Raw genomic sequence first — 13264 nt, 5'->3', positions numbered from 1 at the left:
AAAGAGTAAATATCAAAAAAATATTTGTTGATTGAATAAATGAATGAATCGGTAAAGCAGAGATAAGATTAAGAAAGCATTTAAACCTAAAAGCACATGGTTACCAAAGCAAACTTTCACTGGCATTGGCATCAGCAGCAGCAGACCCATTAGTTGAGAGCTTAGTATATGCCAGGTATGGTGCTTAGATTTTTGCACTCAGTAATGAATATTCGTCATGACAACCATTTGAGGTAAGTTCTATAAGTATGCTTATTTTATAGATGAGGAAACTGGTGCCCGTTAACATGTCAACGTGACACAATTCAGAAATAGCCACACTAGAATTCAGAACTACGCCTATGGAATTCCAGAGCTGAGCTCTTAACCTCTGTAGAGATTCTATCCCTATTATCCCTTCGAGTTTCACAGCTAGAAAATTTCTGGAAATGGATTAAAAGGGACAGTAGAGGAGAACTTGAACTGTTTGGGGGATGGAATGGAGATTATAAAAAAAATCTTTCTATAGGAACCTGAATTGCAAATTTAGGTAAATGTGTAAGATAACAGATTATATGGAATGAAACAAAGTATAATATTTGTGCACATTTTTTATGCAGCATGTTGCCCTGTTCGTTTCTATCCAATTTCGAATTATATTTTTTCAAGCTTCCTCAGTAATGGTTGCCATTAGTAATAATAATAGCCACAACCCTTAATAAATTCACAGACTCCGCAGGAGTGTCTATACCTCAATACCATTGAGAAGGAAAAGTGCCTAGAGGTCATGACCCACCTACCTCCACAGTAACATGGTGATATTACTAAGAAGCCTGGATCCTTCCTATGCTTTGTGAAGTGGGGACATTTATTGTGACATAAATAAGCTATTTCCAGGCAGTAAAAGAAACTATAACCATTTATCTTGGTTCCTATCCAATGAGTCTCCAGTCTAATATACCTTTCCATTGGTTACTTCCTTGATACACTCACTTTATGTGTCTACAAAGAATTGAACCAAGGATTTTTTCCAGTGAAAAGAAACTCCTACCCAGAGTTCAACTAAATTAAATTGGAATATTATCTAAGCAATTGAGCTACTGTTTCTTCAGCCGTAAGACAAAATAAAACATAACAAATTTTAAAAGGAAGGGGGCATAATAATAATATCTGTCTAAGTGTCTTTACTCTTTTTGAGGTAATTGCACCAAATATTATAGGAAGACAATATGAAAACATTAGGTGTATATGAAGGACACATAGATAGACACCTAGGTAAAGGAAGACTTCCGTAAACTAACTTTTTTCAAAAATTCTAGGGGATTAGGTGACAAAATACTCCCGTTTTTTTCTAGAATCATTGTACTTCATTTCCTATAGCCAAGCTATGCCAAAGAGTAACTTAGCTCACTATCTGGTAATTTGATATAAGGGCTTGAATAGTGCCTGCAGTTTGCCATGATGCTAAAATGCATTTTCTTCCCTAACTCTTAATTTTTTTTTAAAGGTGCTTCTTTATTGTAAACATCAGGGTATAACACAATATTTCAATACAGTTGGATTCACCACTTATAAACACATTTAGAGAGAGCAGATAAGAGAATTAGATATGTATATGAGAAAAAGAGTATTTAAAACTGGTATTTTTTTTAATTGAAAAAATAGTTATGTATTTTTCCATAAAGGGGTTTTCCTGTTCTCATAATCATTGTCAATTTTCTGGTCTCAGACATTACTGAGTTTATCTGTATCATCATCAAAGAAATGCAGATCTTATTGTCATTGTTGTTGACAAATACCTAATTATAAACCAGGCATTTACCTACACGATTTTTTTTTTCAACCCATTTTAGAGATGAAGAATTTTATGCCAAACCAGCATTTACAACCAGATCTTCCTGCTTCTGAAATCGGAGGTAATTTTTTTCTGCTGTATTATATCTTAAGCTTATGACAGTTTGTGAGAATATTTTATTATAAATTTATTAGTATTTGGTTAATTATATAATTTTAAATAGGCTACATTCTTGAGGATGAATATTTTTATTCTTGAGGGTTCAATTTTGATGAGTCTATATTTCTGAAATTACATCTGGAAGAAAATGGCTATTTTACAAAAGTCTGATTTTAAAACTTTGAGATAAGTGGCATACATTGATTGTTGAATTTTATTTTTCTAAAATATATCAAGATGCAAAATGAAGACATTGTCTTTTAAAGGTGTTTGCCTACTGAGAATTTCATAAGTCTCTGCAATAATGAAATCTGGTCCTGCCTAAAAGTATCTCTATAGTTAGATCAGAGTGAAATAGAAAAAAATAGATTTCTTTCATGAGCAATATACGTTTCATCAAAAGAACAAAGAAACAGAGCTCTAAATACTGGGTTTTCTGCTTTCCTGAGATGTTTAAGATTGTCAGAGGATGACAAGTTCTGATGCTCTCATTTTGAATTTTAACCTTCTGACATATCCTTACACCGTACCACACTCAGAATATGGGCATAAGAAATGACATTTATTGATTACTTTTTACATGAAAGAGAGCAAAGCCATATATATATATATAATCTTGTATGGTCCTCACAAGATTTGTTATCAGTTTATGGAAAAATATCAAAGCACATTTCTCTACCACAACTTGAAAAGAGAAACAATAAGATTGTCCATGTAATTACTCTATCAACATATAATAAGATATGCAATGCCACTTTAAAGAAATTATCTCAGTTCTATGCACCAAGACTAGATCCTGGCTAGAATTAAAGTTCCACATGTCCCCACCAAAAGGTGAAATGATATTCAGCCATATGAGAAAGAAGAATCACAGGGGTTAATCCGGCAGTGACCATTCAAACATGGACAAGGAGAGAGGGATCGTTAGGAAACAAGCACAGTTATTATGGTCCCATTGTCAAGGTCCTCCAGACAAGGAAGGTGGATAATAAAATTCTAGCCAAAGGAATTCCAGCGCTCCAGCCTCAAAGGCATGACTCAGGATGTCTGACCCCGTTGCTATTCAGCAAGTAATTAATCTAATTGCCCTTGTGCAGAGTCAGCGTTCCACAAACAACTTTCAGTTATGATTTGTCTGCTAGAAGGTAGAAAACGGGCTGCTTGTGGAAAATTGAAGATTCCCATCTACGTAGCAGAATTTTATTTGTTAATTATAAATCAGTATACTGGTATCCTGATTGTGGACTGGCTTTCCAAGCTTGTTTGCCTATAGGGAGAAAAGAGACTGGCCAGTTTGACATGTGCTCTAGTCAGAGGGGAGTCAGGTCTCTCATCGGAAATATGAATCGTCATTTTGATTTTATGCCTCATCACATACCTTGGTTCATGTGAGTGCATCCCCAGAAGAGACGTGGTAGCTGAGAATTGCATTCTGAGACTGGAAGCTGTAAACTAAGCCCTGTATCTTGGTATATTCACTGAGAGTTTTCTCTGACTGCTGTAACAAATTACCATACACTTGGTAGCTTAAACCAACACATATTTCTTCTCTTCTAGGTCTGAGGGTCAGAAGTCTAAAATCAGTTTCAATGGCATGAGTCAAGTCGTTCTCTCTTCTGAAGCCACTGAGGAAGAATCTGTTTTCACACCTTTTCCAGCTTCTAGAGCTGCATTCATTGTGTGTGTTGCCTCTTGGCCCCTTCCTCCCTCTTCAATGAAGCCAGCAGTGTAGCATCCTAATACAGAGCTACAGTGGTCACACTGCCTACTGGTCCGTGCCAAATTTCCCTCTGCCCTCCTCTTATAAGGACACTTATGATGGTATTTAGGTCCTCCTCAGATAATCCGAGAGAATCTCTTCGTTTTAAGATCTCGAATTCATGAACATCTGCCAGATCTCTTTTGTCATCTAAAGTAATATTTACAAGTTCCAGATATTAGGACCAGGACATTTGGGGGGGCCTTTAGCCAGCTTACCACATCATCTTTTGAGGACTTTTCAGAAAGTACGTGCATACCTCTTTCTGTGTCTTGGGGTGAATACTTTAACATTTTCTCTGAAATTCTACCAATATTATGGATCAATTAGGATTCCATACGAAAACAGGATTCATGCCAAATGGTTTAAATGAATACGTGGTGGACAGGATTAAAGTAACAAACAATGCATGTGACCCATTCCGCTATTAGCAACAGTGGGAAGCCTTTGCCTGATTTCCCCAGGCTGATGGGCACAAAGAGACAGTGACATAACTGGAGCCCAGGAGGAACATGAACCATAAGGAGGGTCCACCTGGCAAGAGCTCCAGTCATGACTGGACAAAGCCACTGCCAGAGACTGGTGTGAAAGCGGGAAGGGAGTGAGGATGACATACCTGGACTTCTCCTCACCTCCCTGGTACCTTCACTGGCCAGTCCCAACCTGAAGTCAGTGGGCAGGGGAGCTCAGAGGAAGCAATCACAAAGGTCAGTGTCTCCAGCACAAAACGTGGCAGAAAAAGGTAGAAAGTTAATACAGACTTGGAAGGTGGGGAGGGAGAAGAATTTTTACACGAATTACTCCAATTTATCTGTAGAAAAATGAGTTTCAGAAAAATGGGGAATTCAGTCAAAGTATTATAGTATGTGGTTGGCCTAAAACTTGAAGCCATGTCTGTCTGAGACTTGAAAATCCTTTTTTATTTCTCTCACAGTATGCTGCTTTATAGCACTTGGAGTTTAAGTTTGCCTCATTTTATATATCTGCCTCCGAATTGCTTAACAGTCAAGCAGTAAGGAATCACTTCTGATTTTCATAACCACTCAATATACAAAATTATGTTATCTTCTCATTTATAACCTCAAATTGGTTTGAGTCTCCCTCCCACTGTGCCTTTCTCCCAGCATTACTTTTCTAGTTTGAAAAAAAAAAAGTGTCCTTGATTTATTCAATTATTCATCCTCATAGCCAACTCTGAATCAAAAATAATTAAATTCTGTATTTCTCACCCCAATTCTGTGTTCAAATAGTTTAAAGTTTCTTCTGTGATGAGTCTCAGTTTCTAAGGATGTATTTACATGCTCATCAATGCCCACATAGAAATACTGATTTATATGCAAACTCTACAAATAGATCCATTATACTCTTAGTCCTTGCCTGATTTCCAGATTTTACATTTCTCTCGAAGAATTATTTTAACCAGCAACTCTCTCCCGTTTCTTCCAGGCAGAGCTAACACGGTCAGCACGAACTCCTTCAGAACACTTCCATCTTCATGTCTAAACGGAATCCACTTTTTATCCACTCACTAAATCACCCTCCTCTATCCTTCTACAGACATCCTTGGCTCATCACTCTGTCTCATATATCCCCACTCGTCACCATTCCAAAAAGTCTGCATTGAGGGGCACTGCATCTGCTGCTTTGGAAATTAGAGCCTGGCTCCAAATCCCACACACTGTTAACAAAACACTTTTCCCCTTGCCCTTCTCCTGACACAGCCTTGCGGCAGGAAACTCTCCCAGAAGAGAAGGGGAGAGGAGCAATCAATAGTGTCTCTAAACAGAAGATGCCAATGGCAAGGAGGTAGCACTCAACCACCGCAGTGAACCGCAGGCCTCTGTTTAAGACGCCCGTGTGAGCCTGATTGATCTGCCTGTCTGCGCTGCATGCAAACCAGCTACCTACCCTCCCGCTCTCTGCTGCCTCATGCCCCTCACAGAACAGAGAGCAGATGAAAGTGAGGTTTGGGTCTGCAGAACGTGTCAAAGGGATTACTGACAGCTAATTTTTCTCCTCGAATTCAGATTCTGTAATCAATTAAAAGAGACTTCATAGGAATGGTGATTGGAAATGAAAACTCCACATCAGGTCACGTCAGCTGAGCTCCTGGTAGCCTTCTCCTATTCAAGAGAACTAGTTCCTAGTGGTCTGTTGGTACAACTTGACCCAGCTCTGCTTTGAGCCTTCCTGGTGCTTTGCTGACACCAGGGACCTGAAGGTCACTGTCAAATGAGCCTCGCAGCACTTTATATACAGTCAGATCCAGGAACATGAGGTTGGAGGGTCGGTCTGGTGAATTTACTCAGGACCCACCCAATGTGGAAAACATTCTGGTTTATTCCATTTTCCGAGTCTCCAGGTATATATGAAATAAATGATGTGTCTATAGATAAATGCCAAAACAAAGTTTACAAAGTTGTAGCAAGTTGTAAAAGTTTACACTATGTGAATAGGCTACATATTTTTACTTTATTTATATATCTGTATGTGTAGTGTACATACGTATACTATATATTTATATATAAATTGTACCAATATGCACGATAACGGTGCACTACTATACTTACCATATTTCAGGCTCTGGGTTTGCCACTCTACGCGGGAAAGGTAATAACTGGCATTTACATCTTACTTAATCCATCTAAGAATTTTACATATCATGAAACTCCCCCAAAACTCTACAGCATGCATGTCATTAGCCCCAACCTACAGAAGAAATTAAAACTTAGAGAAGTCAAGTAACTTGTCCTAGTTCGAGCCACTAGTCAGTAGCAGAGTGGGAATTAGAACCATGCGTTATTTGATCATTGACAGGGAAATGAAAGACAGTCATGGCCCCTGTCATCCAGTAATTTATACTCATACTGCGGAAACAAGACATCCACAGGTAAAAGGTTGGGCGATAAGACAAAGCCACAAAGGAAATGTCCTGGGTGGTAAACATGGCTAATTCCAAAAAGACAAGTTTAAACAATATGTACTTGAGTTTAACCAAGAAAAAGCTTCCTTTCTTTCGACTGCTTGCAGCCGTGCTGTCTGAAATCCTCTTCTGTTTCCTCCCCTTCCTAGGTGTTTAGATCTACCACGAACCTCTGCGCGTTTATTCTTCCCCATCATCTTGTCATTTACTCAAGTGTATCACATACGTGGCCTCTGACAGTTCCTAAGAGCTCAATACTTTCAATTCACCACAGATCACAGTTTCTTTGATTTCTTAGAACTCTTTCCAATCGTCTTATATCCTTCTGGAATTGTGCTTCTTCACCCAACAAAAGAAGCAACGAGTTCAAATGAAACCAGGGGTCATATAAAACAAACCCTCAAGTTCTACCTCCTTCCGTACACCCTGGGTGGAGTATTTAATCATAAACATTTCTCAGGGAAAGCAGAGCTCAGAGCCAATCAGTGACAGATGCACAGCAAGAAAGGAGAGAAATAGCTTTAGTAAGAGAATGGAGTCACTTAAACTTGACAATGTTCTACAGGGAATTTAGAAGTCCTTCAGTTATTAAAATCATAGGTGTTTCTTAAAGTATTATTTTGGTTAGTTGTTTCTTCCTAGTTCCTACACTGTTTAGCTGTGTAACATAGGTTACAGAAGAGGATGGAAATATTTCCAGTCCTACTTGACTTATTTAAAAAAAAAGGAAAGGAAGGAAAGTAGTAAGGGGGGGAGGGAGGGAGGGAGAGAGAGAGAAGAGAAAAAAAGAAAACATCTTACAGTAAAAAAAAAAAAATTGGTCTTAGTACATTCTACTATTAAAAATGTGTTTATACCCTACCTTCTTTCAAAAGATGATTGCAGAATTTTATATTACATACATGTAATTCCAACAATGTAAGGATGTGTACATATTATGACTAACTGAGCATTAAGTCTAGCTCTGACTTCCTAGGAACCAATGCAAAGAGGGAAAAAGAGTGCAAAGGTTTACATTATTATTTGATAATAAAGGAGGTGATATCTTCATAAACGACTAACTCTTCGCTGCTTCTATATTCTAAGGCACTTCCTGTGAGAAAGGTTCTCTACAAACATTATCTAATTTAATCGCAATAATACTGAGCACAAACTAATATAGTACTCATTCAGTGTCAGGTATTGTTTTAAGGGCTTTACACACATTAACCAATTTAATATTTAAAATAACTTTGAATATAGGTACTGTTATTGTCCTTATTTTACAGATAAATAAATACAAGTACAGAGGGTTGAATGATTTGCCCGAGGCCACATAACCTGTAAGTGGTAGAATGGGGTCTCAAACCTAAGCTTGGATCCAGGATTCAGACTCTTAACAATGAGACACTACTAAACCTCAGTTTAATCCTCTAGAGTGGGATACTAAAAAGAAAAAGGACGAAGTTATTGAACCAGAGTCACTAGGACAAGAATTGCCAGATTTGGGTTCAAATCTAGAACTAACCTATTCCATAGCCTACATCTGTTCCTTGGCATTCCACAGTGGTCTCTAAAAGGATAGCATCCCATGGGTCCTTATGCAAAAGGGTATTCAAGAATTTATAGCTTGTGCTATACAGGTCCTCTTCTATTGACTCTTGATAAACATCAAGAGTGTTATATTAAAACCTAAAGATATCTCTATATAAAGTTAAATTAAGGAAGCCCAGGAAGGTACTTTCTGGTAATCTAATTTAATTCCAAGAATTTACTTAGTCCTGAAGAAATAGCTGAAAACAAAAAACCTTATAAGCCCTTGAGGCAACATTTTTTCTCTTAGTGTTTCTGTAGAAGCTGGATATCAGTTGTGGAAAGAAGATTTGCATGCTGTGGCTATCCGAGAAGATAGAGACAATATTCACATTCTACCATGAAAGCTGAGGATTTCGACCTCAAGTCCCAATAGGCCATCAGAATGTATAGTTGAGCAACAGGGTGGCTTACAAGAAGATCAGATTAATTAGACCAAACAAGTGTGCTGTACTGATATTTACAGCTCACCAAAAGTCCATGTACTACCTCCATATTTCCAAGATTCTCACACTTAAGTCATATGATAAGTTCTGGCCAATGGGCCATGAGTGGAAGAGATGTGTATCACTTTTAAGCCAGAGCATAAAAGAGTCAATGTGTGGTCTCTTCCTTTGTTGTGGAATCTCCTGTTCAGATGATGAAACCACAAGTTTTCAGAACTTCCCATCGGCCTTGCTATTGGAGGAGCTAGGTGGACAAGAGTTCCCTACCAAACTGTATTAGACACGTAGAATGAGACAGAAATAAATTGTTGTCAGGCCACTGATATTTCAAGATTGATTTTGTTTTTGTAGCAAAGCCTTTTCTATTCTGATGAAGATAACACTTCAATACTCCACAGGGAAGAATTGCATCTAAAAGTTCCAAATCATCCTGGAATTTCCTAAAAATATATATTTAAAATTTTTATTGTAAAGATATTTAATTTTCTATGCATATTATTTCATTTCTACATATTACATTCATAAAATGAAACATTGTCTTCAAAATGAATGTATATACCAAAATTTTCAACTCTGGGCTTTTGTTTGCACACTTTGCTTTTCGTCCTTCTATCATATTTTATTCTTTGTGTTGAATGACTGCATCTACATTTTTCTTTAAAATCAAGTGGCTGGGCTTCCCCACCTCGCTAAATCTAGCCATTTGTTGTTCTGCCATTTTAAAAGTGTCAAAAATCTCAGTTCCAATCTATAGCTTGTCATAACATTAACTTCACAGGCATGCCTTTGGAGTAGGTACAGTTAAAATATTAAATAATAGCCTGTGTAATTATACCCCTGGGAACTGTCCCATATCTCAACCACCAGGTGGCAATTTCATCACATTATATGTCCCATTAGGTAAGCAATGGCCTAAATGGTGTGAAAAGATAATTTTTTTTTTCTCTGCAAGTTTGTGCTTTACAGAAAGGCCAAGAGATACCAGGACCAGAGCTCAGGACATGACAGAAGAGAGATAGAAGCCTCCCCATTCTCTGGAAGGCAAGAAGGCACTGCCTTCTTTGTGCCTGTGGTTGTCAAGTGTGTTCCCGGTCATTCTAAACTCTATACCCCAAAGGAATAGTTTAGCAATCAGCTGAGATCACATAAGAAAGAAAAGTAATTGTAGGGTATCCACAGATGTTGTCTCACACTCTGATATTAGAAGTCAGATTATTTCTTGGGAAACCATAGACCCTAGGCCAAACCTTTTCATTTAACTAATACTGCCAGCTCTTAGTTCAACATTTTTACTGTTTTTTTTTTAAATTCCCAATGAATATCAACTCAATGGTTCTCAAATTTCAGCATGCCAGAATCTTCACCTGGAGAGTAGGGTCTCACTCTCAGAGTTTCAGCTTCAGTCTGTGGAGCCTGATAATTTACATTCCTAAGGAGACCTCAGGCACGGCTAATGCTGCTTATTCTGGGAACACACTTTTGAGAACCATTGCTCTACTTTGTGCGGAGCCCTGGGATAAATCCTTAAGATACAACAGTAAAGACAACATATTTGCTGCCTGACACACCCGGTTTGCCGAATGTTAGAAATTTGATAATTCTTCAACTTTTTGAACCTCACTTTTCTTGTCTATAAATGAAGATATCATCCATCTCATACGTTTCCTATAAAATTAGATAAACTATAATACAAGCAAATATTTTTGCCCATTATTTAAAAAATAGAAAGCACTCAATATATGGTAGCTCACAAGAGCTGAAAGACAGACGGGTACATAGGCAACTACAATACAGTGCGAGAAGGGCTAGTATCTATGCCGTCTTCGTCAGGAGTCCCGTTTTTAACTATTTCTCTTCCCTTCCTACCAAAGACAAAAAGAGGAAAGGAATTAATATCTGTTAATGTTAATGATTGTATTTTTCAGGATTCTCTCAAAAGCTTAGGGGAAAACACAGAGACATCTAATGGGCTCATGGAAAGTCCAGAGGTAGAAATGACTTAGAACTCAACTGGATCCGGGTGTTTCCTTATTATTTTCCTCTCCCTCTTCTCTTTCCCATTACTTCATCATCTAACGTCGCTTTCCTCTATGTTTTCTTGATTTTTATACAGATTCTCTCTATAAGATGATCTTGATGGCCATGGATAAACCCAGTTTGGATCAGGTACCCATCCATAGTGGGTTGAATGGTGGCCTCCAGAAGATATATCTACCCACAATCTATAAGGGCGAACTTATTTGAAAAAGAATCTTTGCAGATATAATTAAGTTAATGATCTCTAGATGATATTGTCTTAGATTAACTGGGTGGTTCCTGACTTCAGTTACACATGTCCTTATGAGATACGTAAAGGAGGACACAGAAAAGTTGAAGTGAAGACAAAGGCAGAAATTAGTGATGTGTCTACAAGCTAAGAAACACAAAGGATTGTCAGCAACCACCGGAAGCTAAGGGAGAGGCATAAAACAGATTCTCCTTCACAATCTCCAGAAAAACACTAACCCTGCTGACATATTGATTTTTAATTGCTGGCTTCGAGAAGTATGAGAAGATAAATTTCTGTTTAAAAATTAATTTCTGCTTCTGTTGATTTGTGGTGATGTTTTATGGCAGCCCAGAGAAACTAATACACTATCCTTTGAACCAATTTTTGAGGATTTCTGGTTAGCCAAGTCTCAGTTTCTTGCCCAATCTTTCAAACAGAGGGCATAGAAGAAACTATTATTGACAGCCTCATCATAACTATACAGAACAGGGTGGGACATTTCTCAAAGAGACATATGATGTTGATGATGATGACAAGGACGATGATGATGATGATGATGATGATGATGATGATGATGATGTTGCTGCTCATTTAATGAACACAGTATATTTCAGACATTGCTAAATTTATATTCATTACTGAATTTGATGTACAGAACAATTTGGGGAGTATTTTTAACCCCATTTTATAGATGGATAAACTAAGAATCAGAGGTTAACAACAAATACTAAATTAATGGTGGAACTAAAATTTGAACTGTATTTTTTCTTATTTTGAAACCCAAAATAAGGGTAGGGCAACTGAGTGACTCCTCTCGGCCTCTATGCTTGGCAGGGGCCATTGTTCAGGATACTAAGCCCTATTTTAATACAATCACTAAAATTTAATTTAGTAATATCTCCCTTTAATGTTGTCCTAAGGTGCCTAGAAAGGATGTTAAGATCACAGCCTCTTTTCAATAACTAATATCTTGATCAGGTAAGTTGCTTAGGGTCCCATACTTTCTAGGAACAGACTTATGTAGAGAAAGGAAAGGGACACTATTTTAACTTTTTATCAGGGGGAGTTGAGTGTATATAGGCTAATTACTTAGCAAGGCGACATACCATACAAGCAAGCAGCATAGAATTTGAAGTAAGACCATGAAATCAGACTGCCTGAATGCAGATGCTGACTTTGCTTCTTATTAGCAATAAGATGTTAAGCAAGTAATTTAACTTCCTGTGTTTTAGTTTCCCCATTTGCAAAATGGGGAGAATAGTAACAATAGCAAAGCTGTTATGAGAATTAAAGTTTTAGCATATTTAAAGTATTTAGAAGTGTGCCTGGCATCTAGTAGGTGCTATACTTGATTGTAAAATAAAAAAAAATTAAGTGAATATGCATAAACTCGAAGTACAGTCATTTCAAAATAGAAATTGGTCTTTCTATCATAGTGAAAAATAGTAATGCTTGCTTAAAAATGACTAGAGAATTAGCCAAGGGGATGAACTGGGCTGAATAGGTTCGGTTATGGTTTTTCCTTCCTTATGAAAGTTATTAAAATACGTGGCCTAACCGCGTGGCACCTTTTCAAGGTATTTTCTATTCCTCTCATCAAATACACTCTTCACCTTCATAGGGATCGATCTAAATTCAGTCAACAGACTCTCTTGCCCTCCTGCTTCTGGTCTGGTTGAATCTTTAGGAGATTAAAAGGAGGAGAGTATGATCAGGGGTATTTCTCCAATGGCTTACATTTTTTCTTGGTTTGGCCCACACTTTGTAAATAGCTATTTATGAGTCCTTCTCGCTGACCAGGTTTGAGTGTGCCATCTATTTTCTTCCTAGACTCTAAGACAGCACTACGAGAGAAATGTCTTCTATTGTTCAGGTTTCATAATTAAGTCCTACAAAGCAAAGATTACTTTTGTAGTAGAATTACTAAAATTCCAGGTCCACCAACTCAGATGAAGCAACCTCAAAGCCAAAACAGATTTCTCAGCTTCATAACTTAAAAAACAAATTGATGTTCAAGGAAAAGATCTTCTTTGCACGACCAAGGTAGGGTGTTTACGGTTTTTATATTGCGGCCAGAAACCTCGGAATTTTTGAAGCTGTTTGCCAATCATGCTACCCTTCATCCCACTCAGGTCTAAAGAGTAACTATAACACATAAACAATAACAGAATGAAAATACAAGTGCCAAAGGCCCTACTTCTAAATATAAATTTTTGAACCAGTGGAAAAAAATTTCCAAAGGGCAAAGAAAGCATGGGCTAATGCTTTTATATGTACCACTCCCATCAGTAAACTGTAGACCCATCAAACCATATGATCAACCATAGAAACTCCCTTTCTCTTGAAAAAAAGAGAAGAGAGC

Source organism: Pteropus alecto, unplaced genomic scaffold (assembly GCF_000325575.1).
Source record: "Pteropus alecto unplaced genomic scaffold, ASM32557v1 scaffold8, whole genome shotgun sequence".
Taxonomy (NCBI): domain Eukaryota; kingdom Metazoa; phylum Chordata; class Mammalia; order Chiroptera; family Pteropodidae; genus Pteropus; species Pteropus alecto.
The sequence above is the reverse complement of the archived record's forward strand: the minus strand, read 5'-3'. Positions refer to the sequence as shown.